Below are 15,853 nucleotides of genomic sequence, written 5' to 3'. Positions count from 1 at the left end.
TGCCGTCTCTGTTTTGTCTTCTTTCCATTTCGATCTTTGCAGCATGTGTCAAAGATACCGTCCTTCCATGAACCACAGCTGAACCCTCTCACTCTACGTGTCAGTGGTGTACAGTGGATGGTATTGTGTGCAATCTTCCACAGTGTCAACAGAGCAGGGTGTGAAATTAGATGACTCTCACAACATTGGGTCCTTTGAGATCTTCTTTTAATGAAACGCTCAGATCTTTACCTCAGCATGTACCTGAGCACTGTTGGGTGTGACTTTAGAGTTGTGTTGTTGAATGGAACAAAACCTTGCCAGCATGTCACTCCTACATACGGCTTTGCATGGTACCTGAGGAGCCTGGGGCCTATCCCAGCATGCATTAGCAATGAATGGTTGGTCCACTACAGGACCAACATGAATAAAGGCAGTTTATTTTTGTATTTTCACACTGAGAGCAACTTGGTGAGCTGCCATTAAAGGCGGAATGAGAGGCTCCAAATCTCATCTTAAACTATGGTTGTTTCTTTAATGTATTTGTGATTCTTACTGTGTTTTTGGTATCGTAGCAAAGAGTTAAACACTATCTAACTAGCAAAGGTTCTACTGTATTTTGAGTTAAATAAAAAAATAAAAAAAACAATCTGATGGATGCAGCTTATCTGAAAGACTTGCTTTTGTAGAGCGCTTCCTGTCATAACTGCGTCATTTAAACGGCTGTACAGTATCCACATTTTGCGCTTGCCAAGAATAGTGTTTACAAACTATAATTGGATCAAAATTGCGGTGAAATCTGTTTGGCAGGCGACCAGGATTCAGTCTTTGGGCCAAGTTCCCTCTTCCGCTCCTCACTAAGCTGAATATCTTACTATACTGTAAATATCATTATTCCACCAGGCCAAATAATAGCCAAGATGTACAACCTCTTGCTTAGTGTACTTACCTCGTCACTTGACATCGTTCACAAAGGGTAACTTTATCTCGTTGTTGTGCCAGACGTGCCCATGTCTTTTGGTCCGAGATGATGGTCCTCTGGTGCAACAAGTAGTGGTTCTGAAGGCCGTATATAAAGCCTCTATAGGAAATTGTGTTCAAATGGCGGAACTTTGCATTAGATTGCATGTTTTGGGTGGGCTGTGAATTCAGTCAGATTTCCATTTGTCCTCTGCAGACATTGATATTCAGATGATGTGTACTGTAAGTGTAGGCAGAGAGTCGGCATAGAGGAGGTGTTTGTGTAAGGGGGTGGAATCAAACTGAGTCTTCAGGGAGTGTTGCTGGCCTATTTCATCTCAACAAGGTGCAGTATCTTGGCACAAAACACAAGCAGCAGGTAAACCCGTGTTTGGACAAGAATTATTTTTTTTAGCACAGAGCGGGTAAAAGCATTTGTATTCTGACTTACTACCATGAAGGCGTGTGACAAATCTGTGTCATTACAAAAGAAGTGTGTGCCTCCTCTGTCGTCACCACAACAAAAATATATTTGTGCCTCATGTGCAACTTTGTGGTCAATAACAATACAGTTGGCCTTTAAAAGCAACAAAACACCCCTGAAGTAGGGCAAACAACTGGGGAATTGGCCAGGCTTTTCTTTTTTGTATTGAACATTTTCCAAGCAGTACGGTACATTTGATTTAAACTATAATAACAAGCATGTTATTATATTTGCCATGTAATAACATCACCTCACACAATGCTATCTACTGTGTATGGTCACATGTTTCGTTGTGTTTCTGTATAAATGAAAAGGTTGTCAGTCATCACCCAGACACCCACACAGTGACTCACTTCCACCCATAACACCAGCTCAGTATGAAGCATGGCTTTGTGTTTGGTCTCCCGCTCTCTGCCTCTACAGACCCACCTACAGCCATATTTCTTCTGTAGCCGATGTGTCATTTGACCTGGAGGCAAAACAATGTTGGTCCCTGTTCGATTAGAAACTCCTGATGACCCTTATTTCTTTCAGAGTTGCAGAAATTCTTTCTAGCACTATCGCACTGGCTAAAAGTTCCCAGCTGAAATATTTTGTGCAGATATCCAACATTCTTAAATTTGGTTTAATTCTTATTCTGCGTTGAGAGGCCATTATAATTAAAAGCATCATGCAACTCCAAAAACCTGCAAGCAGACCAACTGCTCTTTTGACTAAAGGATATTGTTTTTGACTTGAAATGGAGACTAAATATAGAAAATGCAATTGAATCCAATGAGTAATTAGTGAGTATGAGTAATTAACATTCAGAACAGTTGAAGTTCCATTAAAGTAATTGAATCTCTGGGAATTTGGGGCCAGCAGAAAACCAAAACACATTATTCAACTTTTTATCTCCCCCAGGGGATTATGTATTTGTGAGTATTTGTGAGTAGTTGTGAGTGTGTGTGTGTGTGTGTGTGTGTGTGTGTGTGTGTGTGTGTGTGTGTGTGTGTGTGTGTGTGCATTTGGAGTTGCCCGAAACCAAGATCCGTAGGCAGCCTCAGAATGAAGAGCATTGTGTGAAATGCACTGCATCCCACAAAGGTTTGTCCTGAATGGGCAAATGCGTCAGAGTCCGGAGGAAATCCCAACAGCGACTGAGCAAGAATTTCTTACGACCATGAAGGCGTATAGCTCTGTACTCAGAGGGGGTGCATTTGCATTGGACATGGGAATTAGTCTGCAGACGACAGTTTGTATTGTTTGTGCCGTGGAGAAGTAATGTACAAGATGTCCTCGCGATGACGGAGGGGGCATGGAGTCAGCGTAATGCTTAAGGTTAATGATTAGGGACAGACATATTCCATGGGAGCGTCCGTGGTTGTGTTCAGTGGAACATGTGCCAATGATTTATTTGTATAGAAAGTACATCCCATGGGGGAGAACAGTACAAACGGATGACCGGAAAAAAAAACAAAAAAAACGGAAGAACACAAAAAGCAGAGAACGGGTCGGGGGGAGCTTCTCCTGTTTGCCAAGTTGTTTTTGTTCCTTCCGTCAGAGGCCCTCGACTTCCTCCCGCTGTATCTCACTATCTCACACTCCGGTATCATGTCTGTTTGTTTGGATTGCTCTCCTTCCGTTTGTCTAATTGCGTTACAACAGAGAAGGAAAGAGACACACTCGGGAGTGTGTTTACTAAAATGACTCACAAGGAGCTGCAGCAGCAGTGGTGCGAGTAGAATAAGTAAACTCTGTGTAATATTTCGATGATGGCAAGACTTGCCTCTTTAAAGCAGCATTTCCCATTTTACAGCTAAACAGTTCGCTAAAATATCTCTGTAACATGTGAGGCGAGGAAAAGGCAATGCAGCAACAGAATCTCGTTTCATGATTTGACCCATATGCCAGTGATGCTGAACTTGGGCACCAAAGTTGGAAAAAGCGAATTTGCTTTGCCACCGGAAAGGGAATGTTTTATCATATACATCATATACCATCATATACAATACAACAGAACACCACTCCACCTGGACATCCCTCACTATGTTTCTGCAAACGTGACATCACCCATCCTATTAATATTAAAATTTGTATAGTATATATCTATTTTTTTTTAATGTATTTATTGCTATTATTGATTTTTGTTTTGTTGTTTTTCTTGCCTGACAACCAATTGAAACCCACGTACATGCATACATGAACATCCATATGCACACATACTTTGTTGTTTTTTAATTATTATTATTATTATTTTTTTTCCCTCCCATCTCAAAAGGCTCAAGGACATTCTCACACACACACACACACACACACACACACACACACACACACACACACACACACACACACACACACACAGACTATATGATGTTTGCTGTCTTTTATCCCACTGTTCTTGTCATCCTCTTGTTGTTATGTCTATGTATTGTCTAATATTGTCTCTTGTCTTTCAATAAAAAAAAGAAAAAAAAAGAAAGGGAATGTTTTATTCGCCCCTTCACTCGCAGAGATTAAAAAGTGAACGGGAGGTGAATATTCGCTAATGTTAATTTTACCGTGATGATTCAAAGTGGTTTTGTGGAATTGCTTACGGCCACAGCAGATAGCTGTGAAAAAAATACCCCACAGGATGCTACCTGCTCAGGTATTTCCCTTGGGGAAGTGTTGCCTTTGCAGCTTGTTGCTGCTGGCCCCTGTGGACAAAAATAAACGGACTAAACAATGCAGAATTAAGTGAGGAGAACGTGACTCTGCATGTGTATGCATTATGGGTCCTCTCGTGTTCGTGCACGAGGTATATCCCAGACGCTGGTATGTGATGCCTGAGTCAGTAGCTATCATGTTTTTGCCACTTCCAAGGGGAGTGATTCATCCACAGGCAGCACTCCGACAGTCTGCTGGGCTGGTTTACTGTCATCTGTTTGTCTGCATCAGGCACCTATCCGCCCGTCCGTGTGTCTGTGTGGCTGAGGGAACAGGATGCTGTGTTTTGCTGAGCTGGTGTTATGGGTGGAAGTCAAACACTGCGAGTAATTACTGAGAAAACCACACGCGCACCCGACTACAGTAACACTGATAAGCCTGTTTTATGGTATCGTGTTGTTGCCCTTATCTCTTTCTCTCAGTCCACTGTATCTACAAAATGTACTAATCATGTTATTTACTGTTTTTAATTGATTGAGCCCCGCTTTATCAGTAAAAAAAAATTGTTTTCTAAATTATTTACTGGTTATTTCTGTTCTAAACCATTATTTATTTAGTTTTGTCTCACCTGTACAAAAATGTTCTTTTTTTACCTGTGCTTTTTTGAATTGAAACGAAAACAAACTTAAAAAGGTATGTTCTAAGCGTACGAAAAGCACTCACTGACTGTCGAACAGAGAGAGGCTTAAGATCTGAGAGGTGGATGTTTAAACTGTCATCAGGAAGACAGCTGGTGTACAGGTCCACTCCATAATGTGGGTTGTACGTAGTTTCTCTTTTTCCTAGCAGTCTAGAGGAGTTACTGAGTTTCACTGGAAGCTTTGCATGAAAATTAGAATGCACCAAATATCTATTCTCAGCAGCCTGCATATTTCTCAATTCTCTAACTTAACACTTGAGCATGTTGAATCATTGCAACATGATCACGTTGGCTCCTGTGCAAGCTTCTCCGCCTGGTGGCTTGGAGCAACATTAGCAGTGATTTGGAGTCGTGTTTTAGGCGACCTGAAGAATAGAAGCCCAACACTCTTTTTCCGTTTTCTTCGTCTTGCCTCCAACTCCTGAGTGAATTTTCTGTTTCTTTAGCTGCTGCATGCTCCGCTCTGTTCACCAGGGAGCACACAGTTGGCCTTTTTTTTTCGGCGACAACTTCCTAAAAAGCTAAAAAGAGCTAAAAAGCTCAGGAGAGTTGAGTGATACTTCTCTGTAGGTTTGTTACTACGAACAACCCCTTTCACATACGCATAGTCATTTGATCCATTCTTAATATGAAAGTATTGACTATAGCAGCACAAGCTCCTGTAATCTGGCTGTTTTTTTGTTTTTTTCTAAAGCTGCCATTTTGCATCAATGTTTCGCAGAGATAAGAGTGAGATTCCAGTTTCTGGTACATGAAATGCTGTTTCTCAGTGGGGAAAACACACACCCAGAGTTTGCAGTATTTCTGTGAAAAGCTGCCGATAAGAAACCATTAACACGTCAGGCTTACAGAAGATAGGACTTCATTTTCTTTTCAGAGAAAGACAATGAAATCGGCATTGGTATCTGATTAAGTGCAGAATTTAAGTATTTCAGTTCAGGGCCCTTCACTCTCTTTTCTAAAGGAAGAAAACTCTGCCCACTGCCACGCACTTACGTCACATAATCACGTACTATGAATAAGTTCTGTTCTGCTGAAGTTTCCTGGAAATGTAATTCACTTCCAAGTAAGGCTTGGCAATTTCTGTAGAGATGGGTAGAATGAGGACTGCGGGGAAAGTAGATTGTTGTGTAAGCGAGAGAGAGATTGAGTTGAACACTGTGTTTTAGCAGAAGAAGTTAAACACAAATAGCGGAAAAAACCCAAGAAAAAAAACCCAGTATGGGTAGAACAGCACGACTTGTGTGTGTGTTTGTTTATGCCTGCCTTATGTGTGTGTGTGCGCGTGTGTGTGCGTGTGTGGGAAATAGAAAGGAAAAGTGGGTAAATTTCCACGGCGGTGGGCGGCCGCATCCCTTTGCCACCTATCTTCACCCAAGAGACATAGATGCTGAGGTACCATCTCTTTATGGAGCTGCTTCATTTACGGGCACAAGACCGAGCTGGAAAATGTTCACATTAGGCTGCTCACGTAACACACACACACACACACATACACACACGCACATATTGTTAATTAGGTTTTAGTATGCGATGGTCCTCTGTGTAGCAATATATTATTAAACCTGACACATAACCACCAAACAACATGCTCACCAGCAACCAGCACGATGTAATATCAACCTCCCTAAAGTGTCCCTCCCTGTGTGGAAAGATATGAGCTTTTAAAAATAGCACGCTGGAACCAGTTGCTTATTTACTCATCCAAGATTAGCATTAATGCAACATTAATTTAATCGTTAACTTTGTCGAGAGTTATAGTTGTGCGCCGGGCAGGTAGAGTACAGCGGGTTCATCAGAGCTTTCCTGATGAAAACTGATGAGAGCAGTGAATAAGTAGGCCTGAAAAAAACGAAACAATGAGCTGAAAGTCACAAAAGTCTTTCTATAGCTGAGAGAAACCGTGGGTTGGTCACTACGGCTTTAAAGTCAGGGGTGAAAGTAGATTGAAGTTCTTGCCGGTGCTACCCCAACCATCACTTTATATTGTTCTCCACCCATCCCCCCCGCCTCATGCATACCTGCAATGCACGCCTGTGTGGTAGAAACACCTGACATCATGTATAGTTTATTATTTATTTAAATGGTGCAAGGGCCAACGAAGGATTTGTGACTGTTGACAAAACTCTCAAGATCATAATTTGTTTAGTTTTAAATTAGAAGCAAACTACAACTAAGTTGAACACTTCACAAGCACTGCGTGTGTTTAGGAAGTAAAGATGCTGCACACGGCGGCAGAGCTACAGAAATCGCATAGCTCGTTCTGAACCTGCGGTCCGTGGTGATGGAATACGAGTTGAACGTCATGAAACACGGTGACTTATTTTGCCAATTGTCATTTTACTTTGGAGATTCTTGCAAGAAACGACTGCCTGCCAAACACACTGACACCGGAACAATTTAGCAGCAATTTCTAACAATATCATAACTTGCGTTATGTACTTAAGTATGGAACCGAAGTTACGTGGCAAACATACTTATTTTAACCCCAAACACAATCTTTCCCGAAAGCTAACCATGTAGTTTTGTTGCCTAAATCGTAGAGTCTTGTTTCGTACATGAAATAACAGATTTGCTGCCAATTTCCAGCTAGTCCACGATGGAAGATGTAGTGTGGCAGCTGGCAGCCTTTTTATGGATGATCGTATTTGGTAACAGTAATACACTCATGTCACAGAATGACATAATTCTTGTACAAAACTTTCTTTTTGAGCCACCCAAGGTGAAAACATGTATCGAAAGCCATGCTGATCCATGTGTTTTCCATTTGTTTGAGCCATGGGGGTCCTCACACCAAGGCCAAGGCTACACTGGAAGAGTGAATCAGTGTGCTCCTGTAAATATTTAACATTTCTGGATGACTGGATATTCAGCGGCAGTATTCCGCTTGAAAGCTGCACGCTGTGTGATTCAACAAGCAGGTTTTGTTTTCGTAGTTTGTTTCCATCATTGGCTTATTTTACAAGAGCTCTAAAGTTTCCCACCAAATACAAGAGAATAAATAATGCAGCGAGCTCCGAGGCAAAGCAGGAGCCCTGGAAATAGGAGAATGACGCAAATGACAACAGCGCACTCGCGTAGCTTTGTGTGTGTGGCCTGAGAAGAGAAAGGATGAGGAGAGAAGGCTGCCGGTGCACTCTGCACTGACTCACAAAGTCCCTCACAAGGGTGAGTGTATAGTGTGTGCGTGTGTGCGTGTGTGTGCGTGTGGATGCTAACGAGGGAGGAAGAGCTGCCACCACGAATCCTGAATCATCCCTCTCTGAAGTGAGGGGAAAAAGTGCTAAAATTAGGAATGCAACTAATTAAAAACCACAGAGAGAAAATATCTTTTTTTTAACACCTTACGAAGGAAATTAATCACGTTTGGTGTGAAATATGAGTGGATTTCACAGGGATGTCTTGCGGAGTTTACACCTCAGGAGGGGGTGGTGTGGAGTAGTGCTGGGCGGTATGACCAACAATGTGTATCACGGTATTTTTTAAGATTCTGCCGGTTTCACGGTATATCACGGTATTTTTTTTTTCCTTGACTGGGTTTTTATAGAGGTTTATAGTGGCTTACTCTGCTGTCAGAAGTATATAGAATATAAAAACATGTTAATGTCATCATGTAGAAAGGCTTTGCTTACTATAGGGTGTGCTCGTTTGTTCCTATAATGTTGGGAAAGCAGTCTGGCTGAAGTATTGTCGCCCCGGTCAGACGTACCTTGAATCCAGTGTTTTAATCATTGCTCTGAACCCGTCTTCCTCGACTGTCTGTAGCGGGACCATGTCCTTGCATAGCTGGATCGTTATTGCGTTCGTAATGTCGCTCCACCGCTTGCTTTTCTTGTCAAATGCAGTGCCTCGAGCAAATGCCTCTTCAAGCGATGTCTGGTATGACGGTGTGTGAAAAATTCACATCATACGGGAAATTAAAACCGGTATACCGCCCAGCACTAGTGTGAAGCCAAAAGAGCAGCTTGGTGTAGTTGTTTGCTCCAAGGGTTTGTGTTGCCTGCTGCTGTCGTGCTCCAACATACACTGTGGAATCAATAAAAGTAGTGAATATACGTAGTTAGTGTGTGCAGGTAACCTGTTTTAACCAGGCAGTAAAGCCAATGCGTAAGTGTCTTAAAACTTGGTTGCCAGGAAACTTCACACACTGACGTCTTTGCCCAACAGATTGATGCTTGCTACACAGAGGAAGGCTCACAGTGTGATGCCTGCACATTGATGCCAAGTTGTCCCTCACAAATGCATGCCTGGTGTGTGTGTGTGTGTGTGTGTGTGTGTGTGTGCCACTCCTCAGAGTCATTATGTTAATCCTCACGTGGCATTCCTCGTGTTTTGTTTTTAGACACAGATTGACGCTGTGTGTCGTCATCAGGCGGTGGGAAACCCAAGGGAGCCCAAAAGCCACAACACACACTGTATGGATTACATACTGAATTTAAACATGAGTAAATACTGACATGTGTCCCAATGTAATATTATTTAATCCAAACCACACTAATATCTGTTATGATTGTTCCACATTTCGAGCCCTGTTTCAGCAAGTTACTCCACAGAGAACTACTCTTACAATCCATTTGTTAGCTTTCGAGACCTCACCTGTGCCCGCATCATTTAGCTTGACTAATCTACAAAAGGATAGTGTTAGATATGTGATGCAGTGCCTCAGAGCAAAAGTTCTCGGTGCGCGTTGTACGCAGGTGTAGGCGTCACGATTTGGTACAGCGGAATTGGGCCTTAAGTTAAAAGGTTGATCTCAAATACAATACTGTGGTAGAAAAACATATATATGTATACCGTGGTGTGCAGGTTAGTCAATTAGCTCTGAGGATTTGTTTGAATTAAATCCAACTACATGTCCACTTCCTCCACAGTCCTCCTGAGTCCTCCTGGGTGTACTGGGTTGTCTAGATGAGAGGCCATTAGTGATTCACGAGGCGCGTGGGCTTCAACCAATCATATGCTCTCGACCCATGCTCGTGCTCTAAGGTTAGCCGCATCAGTCCATTTACTCCTACGCAATGACTGTTGAGACATATGCACAGAGGCATGCACTCAAACATTTGACTGATCTTTGCAGGTATTGCTAATGTTGGCGCCATCGCCCACAACGAGCGTTTCATATTCCAAGAAATGCTGAAATTACAGTAGAGCCTTGCAATAAAGTTACAATCCACAACTGGCTCTTTCTAGGGATACAGAGATTACAAGGGATACACGTACAGCTGTGAAAAGATTTGCCTAAATTACAAATATACATATTAATTATCTCACCACATGTGGTATATATAGCCATGCAGGCTTTGGTTTCATCTGCATAGGTTTTGACATATCTTTGAGTTTTTTTGAAGACCAGAGAAGAGTTGATGAAGACCAAAACAGAGCTAAAAGGAGAGCTATTAACATTCAGGAGACCAGCAGAACAGCTCCTAATGAATACTAACTGTGCTCCGTATCTTCGTAATGTGTAATTACATATAATGTATGAAAAAAAATAATAAGTTAAGCAAGTATAATAAGCTTCTCTCGGGTGTCAAACCTCAATCTTCTCGGTTAAAGATCTGACTGTTACCCATTTATCCACCACAACTTTCCCTTTCATACGTTGCACTATCACTAAGACTCCTGAATATTTCTGCCAGAAACAGCTAGCTAACTATCACTAAATATAGTAAATAGCCAAAAGGCTGCCATGGGACTATTCTCAGCCGGGGGCAAATAGACATTTTGAAAATAAAATCAGGTGAGCTCAGACAACATTATATAAAAGCCTAAAGTAAACAAAAATGGTATTTAACAAGTAACCCCGTCTGTGATTTATGTAATTACACCTAAAAGATAAGTGTCTCTTTGTCTCTGATAAACTGTGTCCCATGTTGAGAAAGATCATCATCCAAATAGTCAAATAAAATCAAATGCACTTTGACTGAGATTTATTTTCATCCAAAGTGCAGTAATGAAATGCATGTGATTTTCCATTTTCCTCAAATCAGCGTGCATCAAACCTTTTAGCGGTCCTTTAAATGACGGCCCAACAGCATCACGAACAGATCCTCCATTGTCCAATGTTTAACCAGCAGACACATGATCAAACCGCCCTGCAGCCAGCGGAGGCAGTATGAGAGTGGCGACTGTGCAGTGCCTCTCTTCTCAAGCAAAACAAAGCCAACAGGAGCTCAAGTTAAGAGGATGGCTGAGTTGGGCAAACTTTATTCTCATTGAGTCTGACATCTCAATCACTCACCTCATCGCTCAGCAATTTTCTCAAGTGTTGTTTCTCAAGATGTTCTCCCATCTCTTCTCGGAGACTGGGCGAGTCAGGATGACATTGAACAATACTATTGGATCCTACGGACCATTTTTCTTATCACCAGATTTATTCATATTCAGCATACTGTAAATTCCCAGAGTTACAGGCGAATGGGAAGAAACAGAAGATCATTATCACACAGACTGTGTGTGATATGCTTGTGATGTCACTACAATGGGACATTTCTCACCCTCTCTTCGATGTTGCTGTCTGGTCATCTGTCACATGCTGAGGGTGACTGCAGGTCAGCAGCAAATGCTTGTGACTGAACGGGTCTCCCACTTGGTCTCTTTGGAGTTTGATCCCGCACAGAGATTGTTGGTGATGTCATAAGCATGACTCTCACAAGCACCACCACAAATGATCAACTTTTCAAAATATGTTCCAGTTTTTACAGAGAAAAAACCCCCCAAAAAAAACGTAATGTCATGTCATGACCCGTACAGATGTGTTTACAGGAAAAACTTCACGTTCTACTGAAAGATGCGTTCAAACCATGACATTTTATTAGAAATCAATGCCACTTCTGCACATTCCAAGACGTGCGTAAGTCTGTCACATTGATTAAATTACTGAAGCACTCCCTATCACACTTAGAGTTTACTCAGAGTTACTACAACGGACTTCCATTTTGTGTTGATTGTGGCGTTCCCTTCGGACAAAAGTGGTCGTGTTTCTGAGCACCAGCTTCCCATTGGAAAACCTCTCATTTTACTGCTGCAGGGGTCTGACAGTCTGCTCCGCCTGGTCCTGGTCCTGGTTCTCCCTTACCTCCAGCGGGCCCAGCAATACGGTCTGGGTCTCCAGCAGCGTGGTGTCAGCACCGATGACAAGCATTAAGAATAACTATGTAGAAAAAGCCAAACTTCTCTCTGATGGTCGTGTTTACTTATGTAGGTCATATAGAGGCATCACTATTAAACTGAGACTCTTTCATAACCTGTTAAAAGGTCCTCACAGTAGCTCCAAATAAAATGTTTACTGCTAACGTAACTCCCTGCGACACCTCAGCTTGTTGTTTTTACACATTGTTTCTTTGTACGGATTGAACAAACAACTCATAGCATGTAATCTAATCAGATTTTATTATGTTTACACAGAGCACAGTTTCCAGTCTGCATGCTAAGCTAAGCTTATTGTCTACTCCATAGATTCATATTTATCTTATTTGATAGCTTCTGTTTTGCACATGCACTCAACAGCAATCACTCAAGAACTGTCAGAGGAGCTGAAGAGAGGCACTTAACCAGTTTACTGCAGTCATGGAAAATGAATCAGAATGCAACAGAGGAAAAAGCTCGTCACCAAGTGTATTTCCTGTCCGCTGTTGACATCAGAAAGCACTGCAAGTAGGATAATAAAAGAGGAGGATGGGACATTGTCCCCCAATAAATATTGAGACTCTTTACATGCGCGACATTTGCAAATAAACGAATGAAATGAGTTATTGAGGCGGAGTGACGATTGTAGATCGAAGGATTTTCACTGAAATGGCCAGATCACATGAGCCGACATAAAGCCTTTTGTGATGTACTGTCTGTCTGACAGTTTAATGTCAGCATATTACATAACATCTACCCTGTGCTGTTAACCCACTACTTACAAAGAGAGACTTACATATGAAGAATTTAGCCTGGAGGCGAATCTCAGCACCATAAAGCCGCAAAGGTCCCTGATGGCTGCTCGGGAGTGCTTGAGTAATTTAATCAATGTGACAGACTTAGGCCCGTGTGGGAATCTGCCGTGTGGCATTGATTTCTAATAAAATATCATGGTTTTGAACGCATCTCTCAGTGGAATGTGAAACTTTTCCTGTAAACACATCTCTACCGGACATGACATTAAGGGTTTTTTAATTCTGCTCATGTCATGCTCATGACATCATCAACAAACTCTGTGCGGGATCAAACTTCAAACAAAGCCAGTGGGAGACCTGTTCAGCCGCGGTCACCCTCAGCATGTGACAGATGACCAGACAGCAACATCAAAGAGAGGGTGAGAAATGTCCCATTGTAGTGACATCACAAGCATATCACACATAGTCTGTGTGATAATGATCTTCTGTTTCTTCCCATTCGCCTGTAACTCTGGGAATTTACAGTATGCTGAATATTTAAAATGCTGGTAATAAATTGCGTGAAAAAAGGACCTTGATTGGGCCGCAGACTGTCCAGTTTCAGACTAATTAAAATACTAATCAATCATCAACGCTTAGTTAGGTTGAGAAAAAAACATCATGGGTGGGCTTAAAGTAAGTAAGTAAAACGTAACATCAGTACGGATATTACTGACGTGACCGCAAAGTAACTCAACTTTTTCTTTTCTTGGTTTGTTGTTTTTTTAATTATTATTATTATAATTTTGTTTTTCCTTCCATCTCAAAAGGCTCAAGGACATTCTCACACACACACACACACACACGCACATGCTCACATACACACACACTGACTATATGATGTTTGCTAGCTTTTATCCCACTGTTCTTGTCATCCTCTTGTTGTTATGTATATGTATTATCTAATATTGTCTCTTGTCTTTCAATAAAGAATTATATAAAAAAAAACAAAAAAAAAAACACTTTGGGACTCAAACACCGGTCAATAATGAACAGACTTAACATTGTTTTATCAGCTTGATACTTCATGACTTCTCCTAATTTTACGATGCTCAGAAAATTAGGAGAGGATTTTGAACTGATGACATGTTCCAGAAGTCAGTTTTGTATGGGGTCACATGTCTGTGATTCCTTTGTGTCAAGAAACCTATGCAGACCGACTCCAGGCTGTATCTGCTTTACAAGAATGCATACCTCTACTAAATGTTGACCTACTTACGCAATAGGTCTTTCTGGATAATCCAGACATGCGTTTTCTTTTTACCATGAAAGAGTCTCTTGTGTTCCTCAGTATCTGCATGCCGTGTGATTCTGCTTTGGAAAGAAAAAGGGAAAAAACATGAAAAAGTCCAAAGGGGATGATAACGTTTTATCGACAATGTAGATTAGCCTTATACAAACGTTCCTGTCGCTACTTACTTCCATGTTCCTGCTGCGACTCTGCTGCAGCCTCTTCCTACCAAATCACATGTTGTGTTTGTCAGTTTGCTCTGCGCTCAACTCATCTCTCAGCTTCTTTTCACATCTAATCGCTCAACTCTCCGTTTCTTTCTCTCCTTTTCTTGTCTTTGCTGATCAGCTCACTTCAGACCTCCATCCGGTCCGATGCTTCCAGTATATTCTCAGACGCTCTCTGTTGCAACGACTGCTCTTCTGCCTCCTTTTGCTCTGACACGCATGCAGGCCGACGGTCCATCCAATCAGCTTCCTAATGGGCAGGATTATGATCCCGGATACCAGCTGTCTCTGCGACAACCTTTCACTCAGAGCAGAGCCCAGTCTGTGAAAAAACACCTATGGCGTTAGCTTTTGTTGCCACCTCTGCACCCACTCACCTGCTGCAATTTGCACACAGGGAAAAAGGCCAGCCGTTCATGCTGCACACCGTGAAAGAAACATCCAAAGCTGCTAATGCTAATGCGTGATCGGTTTGATCACTGTCTGCATCTGGAGCGGCTTTTTGTTCAATACAAACAGAAACGAAAGTCCCCACAGACACTGCTGTCTCCAACTGCATGAGCTGGGAGGTTAAACTTGTTCCCTCTCATCTCTGTTTATGAGTTTACATAGTGGCTGTGAACACAAATAATGTCTGTGTGCCTAATATGATGTGAGCGGTGATATAATTCATGATTGCCGTATGGTATACAGCACAATAAAAAAATGCTTTCAAACGTGTGTGTGTGTGTGTGTGTGTGTCAGAGTTTGAGTCGGGCTGCTGTGGGAAGTTGTACACTGTGGGAAGGTCACAGTGGAGAGAGAGAATATGCTGGCGTGCTGTGCCTGGATGAGCTGGGTGACACAGATAAAGACCGAGACCTTTAATCATCAATGTACTTTTCACTAATGCATAAAACCCTGCACAAGAACACATGGAACAGTTAGGGACTGTACGGAAATGATTGTGGTGGGAATGGGAGGCTATAGTAGAAGTTTTACTTACTCATATACTTACTTATGTGCTTATTTTAACCAAACCCTGATATTTTAACAAACCTAAGCAAGCGGTTTTATTGTCCAAACCATAAATTGAATTGAGAATGCAGTTTTGAAACGTCAAAAGTGCCACAAGGGGTTAAAACACTGTAACGTTGATACACGTACGTACAATGATGAGATGAGATTTTTTTTTTTTTGAGAAACGTTGGGATGTATCCGTGGTTTGCAGATACGCACAATGCCAACATTTTATTCTGGCAACTTGGTTGTTGTTTCTTTTCTTTACAGTAAATCTCACCAAAAAAAAAAAAAGAGATTGAACAAGATTTAGGTGAGATCCCAAAACAATTGGACTGAACCCCTTTTCAGCCACACTCCCTCTCCTATAACTGTCATACACTCCCTTACGAGGTCTCCAAATTAAAATCCACAATCCATAGAGCTTATGAAGTGCCACCAAGTCTTCACTACAAACATACTCTGATGACTGAAATTGAGAAAAAAAATCAAGCATCGAAACATTTTACCACCCCGGTTGGCAGTGGTCCCACAGTATGACACAGCCCATTCTGCTCCCGCCTCTGGGGAGGTACGGTGTCATGATTGGTCCCAGTAATGTGATGCACGTGAACATTAGGGGTGGGGGAAAAAATCGATACAGCATAGTATCGCGATATTTTGCGTGGCGATATTGTATCGATACACGGACGCCAACTATCGATCTTTTAATATATAAACTAT

The sequence above is a fragment of the Anarhichas minor genome, unplaced genomic scaffold (assembly GCF_050575085.1).
Source record: "Anarhichas minor isolate MPS153535 unplaced genomic scaffold, ASM5057508v1 ptg000017l, whole genome shotgun sequence".
NCBI lineage: Eukaryota > Metazoa > Chordata > Actinopteri > Perciformes > Anarhichadidae > Anarhichas > Anarhichas minor.
Note: the sequence above shows the minus strand (reverse complement) of the source record.